The sequence below is a fragment of the Lolium perenne genome, chromosome 7 (genome assembly GCF_019359855.2).
Source record: "Lolium perenne isolate Kyuss_39 chromosome 7, Kyuss_2.0, whole genome shotgun sequence".
NCBI lineage: Eukaryota > Viridiplantae > Streptophyta > Magnoliopsida > Poales > Poaceae > Lolium > Lolium perenne.
The window spans coordinates 233,076,483-233,097,722 of record NC_067250.2 but is presented as its reverse complement, the minus strand read 5'-3'; the positions used below and the strand labels follow the sequence as shown (position 1 = coordinate 233,097,722).

Below are 21,240 nucleotides of genomic sequence, written 5' to 3'. Positions count from 1 at the left end.
TCATTTGTTTACTCATGTCATTACCATTGTTTTGATCGCTGCATTCATTACATATGCTTACAATAGTATGATCATGGTTATGATGGCATGTCACTCCAGAAATTATCTTTGTTATCGTTTACCTGCTCGGGACGAGCAGGAACTAAGCTTGGGGATGCTGATACGTCTCCGACGTATCGATAATTTCTTATGTTCCATGCCACATTATTGATGATATCTACATGTTTTATACACATTATATGTCGTATTTATGCATTTTCCGGCACTAACCTATTAACGAGACTAGATTTAGATGTGCGCCTTGACGCACGATCCCGTGAAACTCGTGCCAATGCACATTTTGTATAACGACGATAAAATTGGTGAAAACGATAATATATTCTTAGGTTTACAAAAATAGTCAGTAGGATGAACTTAGGATAAAACACACAAAATTGGAAATGTATGAGGAAGAGGCAATTTAAAGTCGCTAGTGGACTGATTTCGATAGGTTAATGTAGGTTTTGCGTGGACTGAGAATTGATAGATCAATGTCTTTTTCAGCGGTACATTATTATTGTTTATGTTTAGCTTACAGAGGGAGGAAGAGAGAGATTAGCCATACTCACATTATTAGTTGGCGTACAAAGCTACATATTGGATGAAGCTTGGGCTATTGCTCTATCCTACATTTACACTGATTGCTGGCGGTGATACATACTGGATAATAGCTAGTGCCATTACATTACAGTCTTTAGCTTTTACTGGCTTTTAGATTATGAGCGACATGTATTTTTGTAGGCAGAGCGAGCGCTGCCTCAGCCATCCTCTTGCGCTCGACTTGTGAGAACGATGGTGTGGTGTCGTGGACTGCATTACTACCTTGGCTTCCTGTCGAATTCAGACTAGGGTAGCTCCGGCTCTTGCTAGCTGCTGAATCAGGGGCCGGAGGAGAGCTCAGGCTCATGCTGGTTGTAGAAGCAGGGGTGGTGTGGACCTCGGGCAGAGTCTGTATCCGTATGTTTACATATGTAACTTGTAAGGCAGAGTTCAATCTTTGTTGAGTGAATTTTTGAAGAGAAAAATTGTGCAGTACGTGAACTGTACGCGAACACAGCAAGTTGAATAGATGTTACTTTTTTATGGTCATAGATGTTACACATACATCCAAGCCAACATACTTAAACTCAAACATTGCTCCTGGAACAACTACATGGTATTTATACAAACAAAACGAAGAGTTATAAAGTACCTACACATTTTTTATACAAAAAAACAGATCTGCTAGTGAACGCCAGTGACAGTACTTGTACCGCACAATGAGCGATCTCAAATCTACTGTCACCAAATATTCCTACTTATAAATAAACAGAAATATTGTGATCCTTTAGAAAGTAAACCTTTGTAGGAAGCTACAGCAAAAGACAACATTAGTCAGTCAAAAAATAGAGGATTCACTCATAGAAAATGCAAGATGTTAAGAGAACGAATATCCATACAAAAAAGCATGGTTCAAAAAAGCGTTCCTGAGCGTACGCTTAAGCGTAGATTAGAGCTAAGCGGAGCCTTTCCGCTCAGCTTTCGGCCTGAGCGAGAGAAAAAGCGAGGAGGAGCTGCGGAGGTGGGATCTCAGGCAGAAAGAAGAGGGTTAGGGTTAGGAATCCCGTACTCATCCCAATTCCACTCCCGTGTCGAGGCGCGGAAGCAAGAGGCGACACCATTGGAGCTCCTCCGCGCCGCTGGTCAAGCTCCTCGTCCACGCTGCCCTCTAGATCTTCCTCAAGGCCGCCTAGACAGGGTCCCATTCCTCTAGCAGCTTGTTCCCTCGTCCCCTTCCAGTCCAGATCGAGGAGATCAAAGTGAGAAAGGCGGGCGTGCGTGGCGGCTACGACCTGGGACCTGGGAGGCAGGGATGCAGGAGGGGATCGATTTATTTGCAGTCCGTGAGGTTATTGGGCCTTTTGGAGGGGATCAATGTGTTTGGCTACGACCTGAGAAGTAAGAGGCATCTTGTCGGGCATTTTGTTGGACCAGAAACAACACACAACTATGTGAGGTTATTCAATATTTCCTATTTTAGGCTTACATATGCCTGTTTTGCCCTGCACGCTTAAGCGACGCTTAAGCTCGCTTAAGCAGTAGTTCCTCTAGGCAGAGCCTCACCGCTCGCTTAACGCTCAGCGCTTTTTTGAACCTTGCAAAAAAGTGCACACGTCAACTGGCATACCTAGAAATAACCAAGAACTTCTCTAATCACAGAGGCTGCTAGTAAATAGCACTAACAGCACCCCCAGGCATCTCTATAGGCTTGGTCGATTTTGTTTTAAATACAAAGTTGTTTGTGCAGCACCAGACACTCAAAGCCACTGATGAAATAATTTCCATATGGCGAGAGATAGCCTTACTATTAACAAATATGTAGCTCTGAAATCTGGTTACAGGTATTTCTAGCATCTCCAGGCAAAACTGAATTTTCAAGAATGAAAGATATATTTTCTCTGTATCAACTTCACTGCACAAGACACAATCTTCCAAAAGGAAGCTCTTACGCTGGAGCAGATCTTATGTATTGTACAAAAAATGTGCTATAATTTTTCATGATTTCCATAGTATACCTTAGAAGTACTAAAACCTAGAGTTTTCCATTAATTTATAAGACCAAGTTACACTCTCATTATTGAGAGCTAGGCTTTCCTAAGAACAAAATCACGGTGTTGACCAAAGGCTTCTTCTAAAAGGGGAAGAAGAGAAATATTACTTGTTATCACAGTATCATCTGCTATTTGATCAGATCCCGTTACCCCTAATAATGGCTACCATTGCATGACAGAACCAATGAAATCTAGCAACCTTGCAATAAATGAAAGATCACCGACTTACTAAAAATGGATCAAGGTCGGTATTGATATATATAAGTTTCTTCTAAACTGGAGGCATCACAATTCACATCTGGAAAATATAAAGCAAAGTAGGAATTAGTGGTTGATCAACAAAACAAAACAAAAAGTTACAGCTACAAAGAATTTCTTAGTTCCACAGATCAAGGCAAGAAGAATTCACTACGAAGTTAAGGAAGGATAAGACAAAGCTGGTTATATGAAACAAATTTTGTCTTAGATATGAAATTTGAGATGAATAAGCAAAGATTAGTATACAGATTTTCTTGGCATGCAGTCCCATCTTTCAAAGCAGTGTTGATAGGAAATATGTGATCCACCAATCTAAAAGTCTATTTCCCCAAGTTGCATGCATTATGATCTTCACCCTACTTACTGATATCACATATAGTATTTTGGGAAGAAGTGTATACCGATTCATGACATATCAGAAGATTGCTTCAACAGTAGTCCAATATCCAGAGGAAGAACTAAAAACTGAAGGAAAGGGTAAGCATTATTGAATCCAAAATTCATGTTGTCCTTGGCGTGATTGCCCATCATATGCTGAATCTTGGTTGACGGTAGGTTTCGTGCGCCAACTGAAAATGAACTGCTCAACTCAAACCTGGAGGAGGTAATGGGAGATAAACTTTATAAGCCGCATAGAATCTATAGCACGAAGTGCCATCCAAGAACATACATACTTATATAAATCTGAACCACCAATACACCAAGAAACAGAAAATGGGTTGGCGGCAACTCACCTTGGCTCCGTGCAATGTCTTCGGACTCTGCAAGGTTGACAAAAAAATTCTCCAGAATGAACATAGTGCACAGACACAAACCAAATCAAGATAATCTGTTCCAAATAAGAAAATTTGCATCAACTCAGTTTTTTGCACTCCAAGAGGAAAACGGAAGCTTATAATGGAATACATCATAAGCTTCCCCATACTCAGCTCGTGACTTAAATCAATATATATTTTTTTAACATCAAATCACGACCATCTACTTACCTTTGAACAATTTAACCAGAGTGCCAACAAAGATGGTTAAAAATAAGCCCCAATAAAACACTACTCTGATAACCACTGCAGTTAAGAGAGAAAGAATGCACAGTCAGGGGAAGGAAGCTGTAGCGAAAATCGCGGTCATCTAGAATTAGAACCCATGAATAATTAAAATCCATAAAATAAGGCCTAACCCAAATTTCTACAAATGATTGGGCCGTTGACAACTTGTAAACCTCCTATAAACTGCACTTGTTTAAAATGATTTGAAATGGCTAGCTAGAAATGAATAAATCCTAACCTAATTGGGCGTTGGCAGAGATATGCACAAAATTAAACAGTTGCAAGCTTTGTAAACATTAGGAAGCCTAATATAATGATGAGAGGGTCCTTCTCACCGATCTGAAGAACATGGATTTCTTCCCAACTCTAGTCATAGACCATGAACCCTAACCAGAAAATGAAAATGAATTGAGTGAGTTAGCCTGTAGGTCCATAAATAGCAGTACCAGACAGGAAAACACCCAGGCAGATCAGACGATGTGAGGTGCCAGACGAACAATAGGTAATAATAACAATCCTGATCTGTATGCTAAAGAATGAAAAAAGCATAGGACAATGAAAACCATCTATGTCTGCAACATAGGTAGACCAAATATAATATAGAAAGGAGCATTGATTATGTTAAACTGAACACTGCTCACCAAAACAACAAATGCAAGAAGTTTTGACCAGCCACCAAATGCATCACAGTGAAATATTTGGAGGAAGTACATATCAGTGAGCATAATACCTCATATCACAAGAAATCCAAGAGACCAATCGATCTTCATCACCTAGTCTCCACCGAAAAAAATACAAATCCACCACTCAATCCTTGGCAGGCTTGAAGACTACTGTTATAAACTGGAGTAGGGCACAAGAGTGAGTCTATTACCTTAGCATACGACATGATGGCACAGACCGATATCGCTGCGTTGAAGGGCTCATGAGGCTGGGTCGCCTTGCAGTCTGCTGGGCGCGACATGCTTCCAACTTAGTAATCTGCAGTTGTAAAAGCGACTGGTCAAATTTTTATCACCTGTATTGTAGGTGCATCGCTAAATCTGAATAGAACTAAAAGACCAGGGGAGACAGGGGAACTCCAGCAAGTGTGATACTGATCAACCTAAAAATGAATGCACAACCCAGAGTTTTAGACTGAAACCATCGATGCATTTCTTAAGGTATGCATCATAATAGGTTCTAGAAATATCATAAGAAATAAGTGGAAGTACATAGTAGTTGCTCACTGCTCTAAGAACAATTCTAAAGGCCCACCACTTATCGTGCAGGACTAAATTAATTTAGCTGAGAGAATCCGTATCCACCATACTCTGTTTTATCATGAACTAACCTCTCAACAAATGAAACCTACAGTTCAAAAATCATTGAAGCATCAATAAATCAAGTATAGCATACAATAATATAAAGAGCATGCGATGGTACAGCAAGAACATAATGTGTAAGAGAAAACAGAGAAGATGACAAGAACATAAGATTTGATTCCATCAAAGCTACCACAAATATTCAAACAACCAATTTGAATTCATGACATGTAAGAAAGAATGGAGACAATAAGAACTGAATCTGTACTGAAAGGAAGATATTCACCCAACCGAATATAATATTATATCAGAGCTCAAGGATTACCAAGAATAGAAGTAGAATCATAAATCTAACAGAAATCTGCACTATATATAGGCGCCAACACGTATTAAATCTTGCAACACTTTCCCTAGTCAAGACCAATGTAATATATAGAGCTCAATTATAAAGCAACCATCTTGAATCTATTTACACAAATATAGAAGATCAATTTGACTGCTCTGTGGGCATGCATACCTCATTACACGTTACATCTTCTAACTCCTACAAAATCCAACACATTAACGCTTTGATTAGCAAGTAATTATCTCATGATATGGACATAATCAATACACCAATCTGATAATTCTGATAACCTCCACATTGAAAGAGGATACCAACATTTTGACAAAGTACATCATGAATGGCTTTGTGCATTAGAAAAACCATGCATATTTCTTAAATGTGTCAATTTGAGGCTAAATAATTGCATACCATATACCATCAAGCATGTCATTAAAAAGGGAGAAACAAAGTTCACTTAGAACCGGATAAATAGCTCACCTCTGAGATGACAGTACCTCTCACATTGCATTGGTAGGTGAAATCAGATAGTTAAGGCCCATTTAATAAACCTATAAAGGAATTCTCTGCCTCCTTGATCCCAACTCTTAGCTGCAGTTCTAAGTTGCATTACAGACATGATGTAAAAATATGTATAAGGAAGTTAATACCTAAAACCAAATGCATCATAGTGGAGATTTCTGAGGGAAATTACCTGAAATTGTGCCCGCTGCCCCATATCACAAGGAATAGTAAAAATGCCGATGGATCTTCATCATCTGGCGTGCACAACAAATATGGGAGGGAACCAATTACTCCTTTAGATAAAAATCCACTAAAGAATTCCAATCCATGCTATTTTTGCAAGCTGCAACATGGCTACTACGACTGATGTAAATTGGAGCAGCGCACAAGATTGAATCTATTACCTTTCTTAGAGGGCAAGGTTGTGGGGCGTGAGAACCAATCTAGCATGGGATCTGCAGGAAGGGGAGGAGGTGGAGCGCACCATCCTTGTCCATGGCCACCATGCCAACCTCCTGGGAAGAGAGAAACCACGCTGACACGCCGTTCCTCGCTGATAAATCTGACATGAAGGGAGAGAAAGTGGTTGGCCAAATCGACTTCACTGTGGGGAGTAGAGGACCAGAGCGCACCTGCAGCGCCGGCGGGGTCGCGGAGGAGATCCCCACCTGCTGGTCCCCCGTCGCGTCCCTTCTCCAGGTCGCGCGCCCTGCACCTTCGATCCCTTCTGCCGGCCAGCTGTGCACTGGCCTGCTTCCTCCATTCTGGCGGGCAGCATCCATGTTGCTGCTGCTCCAACCTCCAGCCGGAAGTCGGCTGCCATCTCCGCGCCCTCCGGCCGGCCCCTGCTGTCTCACGCCATGGAGGAGCCTGGCGGCGCCCTCCTCACGCGCGTCGATGTGCGCCTCCTCGCTGCAGGGGTGCTGCAAGCGCTAGGGCGCTCGACGACGGCCTGGCAACGTCCTCCCCGCGCGCATGTCCTCCCAGGCGCACGACCACCGTTCCCACAGCAGCGGCGGCACGACGACGGCGGCGGCAGAGGTTGTGGGAGGAGGAGGCTTGGACGAGGGAAAGGGAGGAGATGCGAAGAGGCCGGCGCAGAGGAGGAGGCCGGCGGAGAGGAGGAGCCGTAGCACAGGGAGATGGCGGCGGGGATGGGAGGGGCGCGAGGGGAGAGGAGGATGCGGCCAGACCCGGCGGCTGCAAGCAAATGGGTAGGGTTTGACTTGGGGGTCTCTGGTTTTGTCTCACACCCAATCGCGACGCGAGAGACTGGGCCGGGAGGGCTTTTTAGCGACCCATGGATAAAAAGTGGGTTTGCGGGAGGGCCTCAGCGCCCTGGACGGAACGACGGCCGAGATCGCGCCACGTCAGCTCGATCGGACGGCCGAAAATCCAAAACGCTGTGAGAGCTCCATGGGGGTGCAGCAATCATAACGTGAGATGCCGAAGAGCCAGTTGCTGTTTTCTGCTGTTTTTGGTTTCAGAAATCCTACAAAGGAGATATTCTCGGAATTGGACGAAATCAAAGCCCAGGGTCCTATTTTTGCACGAAGCTTCCAGAAGACCGAGGGGGAAAGGAAGTGGGGCCACGAGGCGCCGCCACAACAGGGTGGCGCGGCCCAGGTCTTGGCCACGCGGCCCTGGTGTGTGGGGCCCTCGTGTGGCCCCCCGCGTTGCCCTTCCGCCTACTTAAAGCCTTCTTCGCGAAACCCCCAGTACCGAAAGCCACGATACGGAAAACCTTACTGAGGCGCCGCCGCCGCCAATCCCATCTCGGGGGATTCAGGAGATCGCCTCCGGCACCCTGCCGGAGAGGGGAATCATCTCCCGGAGGACTCTTCACCGCCATGGTCGCCTTCGGAGTGATGAGTGAGTAGTTCACCTCTTGACTATGGGTCCATAGCAGTAGCTAGATGGTCGTCTTCTCCTTATGTGCTTCATTGTTGGATCTTGTGAGCTGCCTAACATGATCAAGATCATCTATCTGTAATGCTATATGTTGTGTTTGTCGGGATCCGATGGATAGAGAATACTATGTTATGTTGATTATCAATCTATTACCTATGTGTTGTTTATGATCTTGCATGCTCTCCGTTATTAGTAGAGGCTCTGGCCAAGTTTTTGCTCTTAACTCCAAGAGGGAGTATTTATGCTCGATAGTGGGTTCATGCCTCCATTAAATGCGGGACAAGGTGAGAAAGTTCTAAGGTTGTGGATGTGCTGTTGCCACTAGGGATAAAACATTGATGCTATGTCCGAGGATGTAGTTATTGATTACATTACGCACCATACTTAATGCAATTGTCTGTTGTTTGCAACTTAATACCGGAAGGGGTTCGGATGATAACCTGAAGGTGGACTTTTTAGGCATAGATGCATGCTGGATAGCGGTCTATGTACTTTGTCATAATGCCCAATTAAATCTCACAATACTTATCATATCATGTATGTGCATTGTCATGCTCTCTCTATTTGTCAATTGCCCGACTGTAATTTGTTCACCCAACATGCTATTTATCTTATGGGAGAGACACCTCTAGTGAACTGTGGACCCCGGTCCATTCTTTTACATTAAATACAATCTGCTGCAATACTTGTTTTACTGTTCTTCGCAAACAATCATCTTCCACACAATACGGTTAATCCTTTGTTCACAGCAAGCCGGTGAGATTGACAACCTCACTGTTTCGTTGGGGCAAAGTACTTTGGTTGTGTTGTGCAGGTTCCACGTTGGCGCCGGAATCCCTGGTGTTGCGCCGCACTACATCCCGCCACCAACAACCTTCAACGTGCTTCTTGACTCCTCCTGGTTCGATAAACCTTGGTTTCTTTCTGAGGGAAAACTTGCTACTGTGTGCATCATACCTTCCTCTTGGGGTTCCCAACGAACGTGTGTGTTACACGCCATCAGAGTTCTTTTCGCACCAACTGTCGAATCCTTTCGGGAGACTTGAATCGGGTGAACAGGGCAGATAGAGTTTCGGGTGCTTGGTCCAGAGGGAACAAGGTGTTCCAAACCATCGTGAGATGAGCGTGAAACTTATCAAAGTAATGATGCGCCTTCCCCACCCGGTACTTAAACTTCGCCATGATAACAACCTTCGGACGATGCAGCCATAAATCATGCTTCGGGTGCGCAACGTCAGTCATCGCTTTGACCTCTTCATGGATCTTCTTGTTCTCCTCAGCTGCATCTGAAGCTACGACTGGAAAAGGAACGAATGTCAGTTAAAAGAACATTCAAGCTATGTCAAAAATCAGAAGATGGGTTAACACTTACAGCCCAAACTTTCGGTAGCAACATGAAGACCATCGAGAGCATACTGTTCGATAGCAGTCGCTATCTCTCCCTTTTTCTTCACCAAGGCTGCCATCGCGCGAAGGGAACTAATGTCTTTATTTAGACAAGACACTTGGTCACGTAAGCGGCGAACAAGGTCTGATTCGTCATTATTCGAAGGATTCGGAAAAAGCTCGGCACGGGAAGAAGATGACGGAATCTGCAGTATAATCCCCAGTTCAGGCCAGCATTAACCACTACAAGAAAAGTTGCCATGGCCGACGAAGTTGAAGTCGCGCCGTGGTTGCTGGTGTACCATGGCCGACGATTTTGGGTCCCTCCGTGGTGCATGTCAAAACTTTTTTTTTCTCGTTTTTGAGGCCACCTAGCCCGACGAAAGCGGCCAAAACGTCGCGTATGGTGGCCCGGGACGTGGTGCATCTCGAAATCTCGGGTTCGCCGGCCGAGTCAACGCAAATCCGCACCGCCGAGGGATGTAGGGCCCAGATGGCAGCCTCTCTGGCATTGTTTTTTTTCTCGATCGCGCCATCTCGTTCAACGTTCTCCGATCGAGCCGTTTACGATGCAGGATCATGGGTCCCGCATGTCATCCTCTATGAACCAAAATTCTTTCTATTCTTGGAATTTTTTTTGACCCCCTGATTTCTGGCTACTTCCTTTTTCTTTTGATCCCTTGCCGCCTTGGAAACGTTGAGACCGCTGCTGCTAAATGGGACCCGCATGTCATCCTCTATGTGCAATCAACTTTCTTTTCTTGGAGTTTTTTTGGCACCTCATATTTGGTCACTTGCCTTTTTTTTTCGATCCCCTGCCGCCTCTCAAACGGTGATACCGCTGCTGCTAAATGGGACCCGCATGTCATCCTCTATGTACTATAAAACTTTCTTTTCTTGGATTTTTTTTGGCAACTCATATTTGGTCACTTGCCTTTTTCTTTCGATCCCCTGCCGCCTCTCAAACGGTGATACCGCTGCTGCTAAATGGGACCCGCATGTCATCCTCTAAGTACTATAAAACTTTCTTTTCTTGGATTTTTTTTGGCACCTCATATTTGGTCACTTGCCTTTTTCTTTCGATCCCCTGCCGCCTCTCAAACGGTGATACCGCTGCTGCTAAATGGGACCCGCATGTCATCCTCTATGGACTATAAAACTTTCTTTTCTTGAATTATTTTTGGCTCCTGATATTTGGTCACTTGCCTTTTTCTTTCGATCCCCTGCCGCCTCTCAAACAGTGAGACCGCTGCAGCTAAATGGGACCCGCATGTCATCCTCTATGAGCAATCAACTTTCTTTTCTTGGAGTTTTTTTTGGCACCTCATATTTGGGCACTTGCCTTTTTCTTTCGATCTCATGCCACGTTTGAAACGTTGAGGAACCTGCTGGCTCATGGGACCCGCATGTCATCCTCTATGTGCTATAAAAGTTTCTTTTCTTGAATTATTTTTGGCTCCTCATATTTTTTCACTTGCCTTTTTCTTTCGATCTCATGCCACGTTTGAAACGTTGAGGAACCTGCAGGCTCATGGGACCCGCATGTCATCCTCTATGTACTATAAAAGTTCATTTTCTTGGTTTTTTTTCACCCTCTGATTTTTGGCAATTTCTTTTTCTTTTGATCCCCTGCCGCCTCTCAAACGGTGATACCGCTGCTGCTAAATGGGACCCGCATGTCATCCTCTATGTACTATAAAACTTTCTTTTCTTGGATTATTTTTGGCACCTCATATTCGTTCACTTGCCTTTTTCTTTCGATCCCCTGCCGCCTCTCAAACAGTGAGACCGCTGCAGCTAAATGGGACACGCATGTCATCCTCTATGAGCAATCAACTTTCTTTTCTTGGAGTTTTTTTTGGCACCTCATATTTGGGCACTTGCCTTTTTCTTTCGATCTCATGCCACGTTTGAAACGTTGAGGAACCTGCAGGCTCATGGGACCCGCATGTCATCCTCTATGTACTATAAAAGTTCATTTTCTTGGTTTTTTTCACCCTCTGATTTTTGGCAATTTCTTTTTTCTTTTGAACCCCTGCCGCCTCTCAAACGGTGATACCGCTGCTGCTAAATGGGACCCACATGTCATCCTCTATGTACAATAAAGTTTCTTTTCTTGGATTATCTTTTGCTCCTGATATTTTGTCACTTGCCTTTTTCTTTCGATCTCATCCGCCTTTGAAACGTTGAGTAAGCTGCTGGCTCATGGGTCCCGCATGTCATCCTCTACGAACAATAAAAGTTTCCTTTCTTGGAGTTATTTTTGACCCCTAATTTCTGGCTATTTGCCTTTTTCTTTTGATCTCCTGCCCCTTTGAAACGATGAGGACGATGTTGGCAGGTCGGTCCCACAAGTCATCCTCTATGAACAATAAAAGTTTCCTTTGATGGATTTTTTTTGAACCCCTAATTAATTTCTGGATATTTCCTTTTTTTTTCTTTGATCCCCTGCCGCCTTGGAATCGTTGAGGATGCTGCTGCCTCATGGGTCCCGCATGTCATCCTCTCAGAACGGTAAATGTTTCTTTTCTTGGATATTGTTTACCAATGATTTTTGGCTTATTTTTTCTTTCGATATCCTGCCGCCTTTAAAACGTTGAGGACGCTGCTGGCTCACGGGTCCCACATGTCAGCCTCTATGAACAATAAACGCTGAGGATGTTGCTGCCTCATGGGTCCCGCATGTCATCCTCTCAGAACGAAAATGTTTCTTTTATTGGATTTTTTACCAACAGATTTTTGGTTTATTTTTTCTTTCCATCCCCTGCCGCCTTTAAAACGACGCTGCTGGCTCATGGGTCCCCGATGTCAGCCTCCCCGTACAAGAAACATGTGATATCTTGATTATTTTGCAGACAATAAATAGTGTATTGCGCTCTGAGCTATTTCAACGGATAAATTATATATTTATTTTTACATAAACAAATTTATATGCTGAATCTCCTTGTTTTTGTTTTTGCGAAGCATAGGACTTTCCTGTTTTTTTAGAAAAATCCGAACTATCCTGTTTTGGAGTGGGCTGAAATTGTACGAGTCAAAAGGCCCAGCAGGATAGTTCGAATGCCCAGATGTCCACATGCAGCCCAATTGAAATCGTTCTTTTTTTGGAATTTTTTCACCCCTGATTTACGGCTACTTCATTTTTATTTGCTCCCGTGCCGCCTTGGAAACGTTGAGACCGCTGCTGCAAAATGGGACCCGCATGTCATCCTCTATGTACAGTAAAATTTCTTTTCTTAGATTATTTTTGGCTCCTGATATTTGGTCACTTGCCTTTTTCTTTCGATCCCGTGCAGCCTCTCAAACGGTGATACCGCTGCTGCTAAATGGGACCCGCATGTCATACTCTATGTACAATCAAGTTTCTTTTCTTGAATTATTTTTGGCTCCTGATATTTGGTCACTTGCCTTTTTCTTTCGATCTCATGCCACGTTTGAAACGTTGAAAAACCTGCTGGCTCATGGGACCCGCATGTCATCCTCTATGTACAATAAAACTTTCTTTTCTTCGATTTTTTTGGCACCTCATATTTGGTCACTTGCCTTTTTCTTTCAATCCCCTGCCGCCTCTCAAACGGTGATACCGCTGCTGCTAAATGGGACCCGCATGTCATACTCTATGTACAATCAAGTTTCTTTTCTTGAATTATTTTTGGATCCTGATATTTGGTCACTTGCCTTTTTCTTTCGATCTCATGCCACGTTTGAAACGTTGAAAAACCTGCTGGCTCATGGGACCCGCATGTTATCCTCTATGTACTATAAAAGTTCATTTTCTTGGTTTTTTTTTCACCCTCTGATTTTTGGCTATTTCCTTTTTCTTTTGATCCCCTGCCGCCTTTGAAACGTTGAGGACTCTGCTGGCTCATCGATAAAACTTTCCTTTCTTGGAGTTTTTTTACCCCCTAATTTCTGGCTACTTTCTTTTTCTTTTGATCTCAAGCCGCATTTGAAACGTTGAGACCGCTGCTGCTAAATGGGACCCGCATGTCATCCTCTATGTACAATAAAGTTTTCTTTTCTTGGATTATCTTTGTCTCCTGATATTTTGTCACTTGCCTTTTTCTTTCGATCTCATGCCGCCTTTGAAACGTTGAGTAAGCTGCTGGCTCATGGGTCCCGCATGTCATCCTCTACGAACAATAAAAGTTTCCTTTCTTGGAGTTATTTTTGAACCCTAATTTCTGGCTACTTCCGTTTTCTTTTGATCCCGTGCCGCCTTGGAAACGTTGAGACCGCTGCTGCTAAATGGGTCCCGCATGTCATCCTCTATGAACAATAAACACTTCCTTTCTTGGAGTTATTTTGTACCCCTAATTTCTGGCTATTTGCCTTTTTCTTTTGATCACATGCCGCCTTTGAAACGTTGAAGACTTTGCTGGCTCATGGGTCCCACATGTCAGCCTCTATGAACAATAAACACTTCCTTTCTTGGAGTTATTTTGTACCCCTAATTTCTGGCTATTTGCCTTTTTTCTTTCGATCCCAGTCGCCTTCTAAACGTAGAGGACGCTGCTGGCTCGTGGGTCCCAGATGTCAGCCTCCATGGACAATAAACCTCTCCTTTGTTGGATTTATTTTTCACCCTCTGATTTTGGCTATTTCCTTTTTCTTTTGATCCACTGCCGCCTTGGAAACATTGAGTAAGCTGCTGACACATGGGGCCCGCATGTCATCCTCTATGTACAATCAACTTGCAAGATCTTCGAGCGAAAGAGCTTGTATTAGTGGGACCCATATGTCAACCTCTATGTACAATAAAAGTTTCCTTTCTTGGATTATTTTTAGCTCCTGATATTCGGTCACTTTCCTTTTTCTTTCGATCTCAAGCCGCCTCTGAAACGTTGAGTAAGGTGCTGGCTCATGGGACCCACATGTCATCCTCTATGTACAATAAAGTTCCTTTTCTTGGATTTTTTTTACCCCTGATTTTTGGTCACTTGCCTTGACGCTGCTGGCTCATGGGTCCCACATGTCAGCATCTATGAACAATAAACCTTTCCTTTGTTGGATTTATTGTTTACCCCTAATTTCTGGCTATTTGCCTTTTTCTTTTGATCCCCACCGGCCTTTGAAAACGTTGAGGAACCTGCTGGCTCATGGGACCCGCATGTCATCCTCTATGTACTATAAAATTTCTTTTCTTGGTTTTTTTTCACCTCTGATTTTTGGCTATTTCCTTTTTCTTTTGATCCCCTGCCGCCTTGGAAATGTTGAGTAAGCTGCTGACTCATGGGACCCGCATGTCATCCTCTATGTACAATCAACTTTCTTTTTTTGGAGTTTATTTACCCCCTAATTTCTGGCTACTTTCTTTTTCTTTTGATCTCAAACCGCATTTGAAACGCTGAAACCGCTGCTGCAAAATGGGACCCGCATGTCATCCTCTATGTACAATAAGTTTCATTTCTTGGATTATTTTTGGCTCCTGATATTTGGTCACTTGCCTTTTTCTTCCGATCTCATGCCGCCTTTGAAACGTTGAGTAAGCTGCTGGCTCATGGGTCCCGCATGTCATCCTCTACGAACAATAAAAGTTACATTTCTTGGAGTTATTTTTGACCCCTAATTTCTGGCTACTTCCTTTTTTCTTTTGATCCACTGCCGCCTTTGAAACGGTGAGGATTCTGTAGACTAATACAAGCTTTTTCTCTCCAAGATCTTGCAAGTTGATAGATTAAATCATGGAATTATTTGGATATGTTTTAAATTTCAAATCCACTTTATGAATTATTAAAAATACCGTTATCCATGTGGGTATGGAGTGAACAAGGATTTTCATATTGGGCATGAGCAGTTTCAAAAATTGGAACCCAATAATTCAAAATAAATAAAAACAACTTTTATGTAGAATCTCCGCGTTTTTTTTCTTTTGCCATTCATAGGATCTGTGTTTCATTAGAAAAGGGCCGAAATTGCATGAGCAGAAAGGCCCATTTGTAGTTATTGGGCTTCGACAGCCGGAGCAAGTAGGTCGAGAGCAATTACCATGTAGATGGCCGTTGGCAACCCAAAGTGAAATATTGGGCCCAACAGGGGAAGGCTGAACAGTACTATTTACTAATTGGAAGGTGGTACATGGCGTAATCCTGCCAAAAAAAAGATGGACACGGGTTGCTGAAATTTGCCCATCTGCGCCTAATATCGCCGCCGCGGCTCCGCTTCCGCCGCCGCCGCCATGCCTCGTCTCGCGTCGAGCTCGCGGTACTGCCGTGTCTCGGGCACGGGGTACCGCGGCGTCCGCGCGCGCCCCAAAGGTACGTATTACGCCGAGATACGTGACGGCGGCGAGCGCATCGGCCTCGGCACCTACGAGACCGCGCACGAGGCCGCGCGCGCGTACGACGCCGTGGCGTGGCGGCTCGGGCGCCCGCGATCGTCGATGAATTTCCATGACGTGTGGACGCGCCAGCAGGCCGAGGATCTCGCGCCGCCGCCGTACATCGTTAGACAGGAGGAACAGCACCGCCGCCGCGAGACGGAGCGCCGTTTGCGCATCGCCGAGCGGGACGAGCACGCGGCGCGCGAGTGGGCGGCCCGCTTCCCCGAGGACGTTGCCGCCGAGAACGAGCACTTCCGCAGACGGAGGGCGGAGAAGGCGACGAGGCGGGCAGCGAAGAAGGAGGACCGCGCACGACGGAGGGCGGAGAAGGCGACGAAGCGGGCCTTCATCGAAGCGCAGCTCGCCGGGCCGACCACCATTGGCGAGGACGACCCCCGTTGGATTGACCTCTTCTCGTCGGATCCGGTGTCGGGCACGACACCGGACTCGTCAGATGTCGAGTTTTAGTTTAGTTTTATCGCACTACTTTGTAAAAATATGAACTACGGAGTATCTATCAAGCTAATTTTATCCTATTTTATGTCTATTTCTAGTCTTTGTGTGATCTTCTGTTTCTTGCACTCTATTTTTCATTATATTCTGTTTTTGGCGCTGCATTTATAGCGCCTCTGAAAATATGCTGTTTCAGCCCTGCATTTGGCCGCCACAGTTTGCAGCTTCCGGTGAAGCTATTGCCGGCTCCATGCGCAGCATCAGCATTCAGCCCACAGCGCCAAAATATAGAGCCACTGCTGGAGTTGCTATAATATGTTTGTCAGCAGGAGCTTACCTAATTAGTTAAAAAAAAGATGTTCAGCGTGGGATTCGAAAAAAAGATCTTCATGTTTTTTTCCTAGCTATCCTAGTTCGGACTTTTTATTGTGTTGGCTAGTGCATGAAGCTTGACACCTGTATTATGTGATCCTGATATGAGGACAAGAACACCTTCAGCTTGCATTGCTAATGGTGTCTACTGCAACAGTGGCGTACATTCAATGGAGACTGATGCAAGAGAGTTGGTACTGGTGAGCCTGCACTTGACATCATCGTGCCACCTGAAGTAGGTGGTGTATTGGGATTAGACTGATAAGCATAGCACCTTGCAAAGAACAAGATGATGCTAGTGTTGGTTAACGTGATTTTACGCCAAAAGTCATGTATGCTCAACAGGTGCCGTACCTAGTTTGGATATTGTGTTGTTACCCTTTTGTGGTTTGGTGTTTGTCCAACAGAGAAAGCTACTCTTTTCCCGTGTAAGTGTTATTATGTGAACAAAAGTTGTGTGTACATATATATCGGTCAGAGAACCAAGATTGCATATTCTTGCCTGGTTATAACACATAAGTCATAATAACAATTAAAGAGAAAAGGAACATTTGCCTTTGCAATGTGATTGTGCCAAGTAGATTAGACAACCAACCACAAACATTACAGGTCAACAGCCAAACGCATGCGAAAGTCCTAAGGTAAGCTCCATAATACATGTTGAAACCAAAAGCCTAGAAACCATAAGAAAGGTAGCTCCACATCACAGTTCCACGACAGCAGCATACTGATCATAAAACATATATCAAGTCAGGACAGCTGCACCACCGGTAAGCATCCATGGGAGTCCGCTCAAGAGCGAAGACTGTGTGAATCTTTGCAAAATGTGGCTCTTGCCTCACCCCACCCATACATCTTATCATGGAACCTTACCAAATCAGCATGAATCATCTTGACATAAACATAGCTCCTCTCTCCATGCTGATGGGATTGAACAATGCGCCGATTGCGGTGCTTGACTTGTCAAACAAGTATGCGGGAGATGACGAAGCATGCTGGCTGGTCTTTTGTAGTGACAATGGCTTGGAGTAGCTGGTCTGTGAACCACCCAACTGGATCTTTAGAGCTTGAAGGACAGTCCGTGCTATACAAGCTACCGTTGCTGACTTCAGCTCGAGTTCAGGTGAATGACGGTGACATCTTGTCCTAGAGATGCAGATCCTTCTTGATCAGATTCAGCGGAATCATCACCACTACTTACAGGTGCGTCGGAGTTCTACGAAGGCACATCGGTACATGCTCCAGTTCATAGGAGTCGGGTGGGACAGCACCGTTTGCTGAAATCTCTACAATACCAGCTCCGTGTAGACCACTAGTCTCTACAGAGGGTAAACCACCAATATCCACTTCAGAGGATTCTCGTGGCACGACACCTTTCGCTAGAGGCTCTACCCTACCAGCTCCAGGGTCCACCACCAGTCAGATCTTGTGGGCATAGTCATGACGGGTTCTACCAATACAAAACCTCCTTCGGGTGCAGGATCATCGGTAGCAACTCCAGCATCGGTACCGATTAAATCGGTCTTGACAATAGGTAAACCGTTTTGCTCCGATTCGTAGAATTCCCGTGGCGCGACACCGTTCACTAGAGGCTCTACACTAGTAGCTGCAGCTGCACCACCGCTTTCTACAGCAGGGGTAAACCCAATCCACAACCTTCTTCATGTGGCACGATGATGCCAGGTATAGGCTCATCGGTACCAGTCCAGCTGCATCGGTCTCCATAGACGGTAAACAAGGTGGCGTCGGAGGTTTAAAAGATCGGCATGCCATTTCACCTTTGTCATCAGACAATATAGAGTTTTCTTCAACTCTATGTTTCTGCAATAATAAGCACATGAACAGAAATTAGACCAGAGCATCTAGCCATCTAACAGGGCAGCGGCAAAACAAGCGTCGGTCCATATGTTTACCTTGTCATACGGGATATCGAGAACACACTGATTTAGAAGTCATTTCACATAGAATCCGCTTTTTCGTACCTTCCCCTACGTCCATCTGGAATAAGTAATACTATAGATCACATAAAACTAATTAATCAAATATAGGCATATGGGGAGAAGTTTCCACGGCAAATTGTGGATTCTCGCTTTTATCACCTACGAATCGTCGTTCTATATATTTACCTTGTTATACGGGATATCGAAGTCACGAGAATGAGAAGTCATCTCACTAAGTATCGGTTTTTTCGCTTCTTTCCCCTCCATCCATCTGCAATAAGAAGTACTATTGATCACATAAAGCCAATTCATTGAATATATGCATATGTTGAGAAGTTTGCACAACAAATTGTGGATTCTACTTCCAATCACCAAGTAATCTCGTGAGAAATGCATGATCAAGATATGTTTCTCCCTCTTGATCGACATCTGCATCTCCATTAAGACTAATCATCGTGCGATGGTGCTAGCACATACACTTCCAATCACCAGACAAGCAAAAAATTGTTGATTCTAGTAATGCTTAATCAGCAGTGGCCATGGAACGACCACAGATCGACCAAGCAAAAAAATAAATCATCAGCCTACTGACCACCAGGCAAAACAAACTAGGCCCATACATGGCCTCACAAATCATCATCAACCGTCGATCAAACTAGCAAGTTTGAACATGGATTACTAATTTATTTTCTGATAAAGTGAGTATATTAATATCGAAAGATATTGATTACACTGAGCCTCTGCAACAACGCAATACCTTACTGGTAGTACGGATGCACATGGATTCTAATACTCCCTCTGTTCGGTTTTAATTAGTCGACGCGAGGGAGAGAAGAAAATGAACTGTCGATGCTTTCAACTAGAGTCAATTAAATACGAACGGAAGAAGTACGTAGTAGTATTGACAAATATCCGGATCTAGTCTAAAAACAAATTGGCATGTAAATCCTAGTAGTCTACTAAACTAGGATCAATACCCTAGATTAGGGTTGCAAGCGGCGTCCGCGAATCGTCCCGCAAAGCAGAAAATTAGAGCAAATAGTGGTTGAGATTAGAGCAGATTTAAAGCACTCGACCGAAACTAGCTAGCCCGCTACCCACCCCGCTTGACACCCTGCCCTAGATGTGAATCTACACCAAATATTCAAACAAGGATGAGCAACCGCCAATAAAATTTTATCCGCACATCATCATCTCTACCATACACAAGGGTATGGTGATTTCACATACAGCCATTGTTGCCGCGGGACGAGGATGAGTGATGCGCCGTGGAGAAGGTGCCTCACGCCTCTGTCGCCGCCGCCGTCGAAGAGGAAGTCGAAGCCGCGCGATTGTGGTCCGTCGCCGATATGGAGGTGGAGCTACTAGGGAAGAGATGGAGGTGGAGGTGGAGAGGGAGTGATGGTTTGTACTAGTGGCGGCCGGTGAGGTAGTTATAAATACAGCCTCTCTCTCTTTTTTGGCAAGGAATGCAGCTTCTCTTGGAAGGCAACGAGGCAACGCACTCCAGATTTCGTATATTACTATAATAATATGGGCGGAGAAATTTGGACGCATCTGTGTTGTCTTGTCAAATGAATCACCAAGATTTGCTTTTAGTACTCCAGATTTGGGCGACCCAAGGAAGTAGAGATAGTAATGTACGCCATCTAGCTGCACGCTATCAAATCAAATAAATGGTCATGCCATTTACTTTTAAGATGGTGCAGCGATTATTCGACCAAAGAAACATGCACGTCTGCTGATTATTTCTGATGGGTATACATTTACCGTCCGCTAGCAAAGATTGTTTGGCACATTGTTCTTATGGCTTTCAACATCACACCCCTTAATAATATTATTAATCAATGTTTGGGCAATCAACTGAGTGTGTTAATAAAAAATTAAAACCCACAAATCCAACTGTACTATTTTTAGGGCCATATGAAGGACAAGGAATGATTTTAAATGCCATATGGAGTACCTCCAACCATGTGAAATATGGTTCTCATGCAGGTGATACCCATGGCTTCGCATTGGATCTCGTATATTGTCCTACATACAGTCAACTATGAAGTACCACGATTTGGTTTTGGGTGCAACCGGCTAGAGAATGATGCACGGGTTTGTACAGCCAGTACAATTCACATTAAGATTTTCTGATAGGATGTTGATGTGTATATGTAAGAATCATACACTAGAATGTCTTCTATGTTTAGATGGTTGATCTACGTTTATATTTTCTGTGAACCATGAGGTTAAGACCTTTGTACTGTAATAACGATTGCTAAATAACAGTATATATGTATGCCTCTAGGGACACTGAAACAGCCAAACAACCATGCATGTGCATAGACCGTATTTGATCAAATTAAAAGAAGCACCTCGGTTCATGCAAATAGCATCAGTTAATCACCTAAGTCCATTAGCTATAAATAGTTAAATAGGAGTCAAGACCAACTGAGCTAGCTAGTAGTATGATCCTACTATTACATAAATATCCCTAACTCTGATTGTCTTTGTTCCAGTCCAGCGCGTTGGTGTAGCTTGGGATGAACCAAAACCCCGTATGCCGGTTGGCCCCTGGACCGCTGCTTGAGAAAGAGATGCTTTGGTGGTCTTCGCCATTTAGGCGAAGCGGAAAATTTCTTGATGTGATGTGTCAAACTGAGAGCCAATGGTCTGAGGCGTGGTGTAGATGCAGTTTCTTCTTGTCAAATATCCTGGGGGAAATGTTGCACCACCCACTGGCATGAAAATCGGATAGTTCAACCCAAGGAACATAGAATAGTCTC

At 44.2% G+C, this 21,240-nt stretch overlaps 1 long non-coding RNA gene across 1 annotated transcript; it reads right to left on the bottom strand.

Moving 5' to 3' along the window:
* Positions 1 to 1,141: 1,141 nt before the first annotated feature.
* Positions 1,142 to 7,366, bottom strand: LOC127313947 (uncharacterized). Its single transcript, XR_007859261.2, has 11 exons — positions 6,715 to 7,366; positions 6,487 to 6,644; positions 6,273 to 6,336; positions 6,059 to 6,169; positions 4,806 to 5,779; positions 4,662 to 4,704; positions 4,267 to 4,317; positions 3,875 to 3,949; positions 3,623 to 3,717; positions 3,290 to 3,483; positions 1,142 to 2,928 (listed from the first exon to the last, which is right to left on the bottom strand). It is a non-coding gene; the product is annotated as an uncharacterized lncRNA (long non-coding RNA).
* Between the last annotated feature and the right edge of the window lie 13,874 nt (positions 7,367 to 21,240).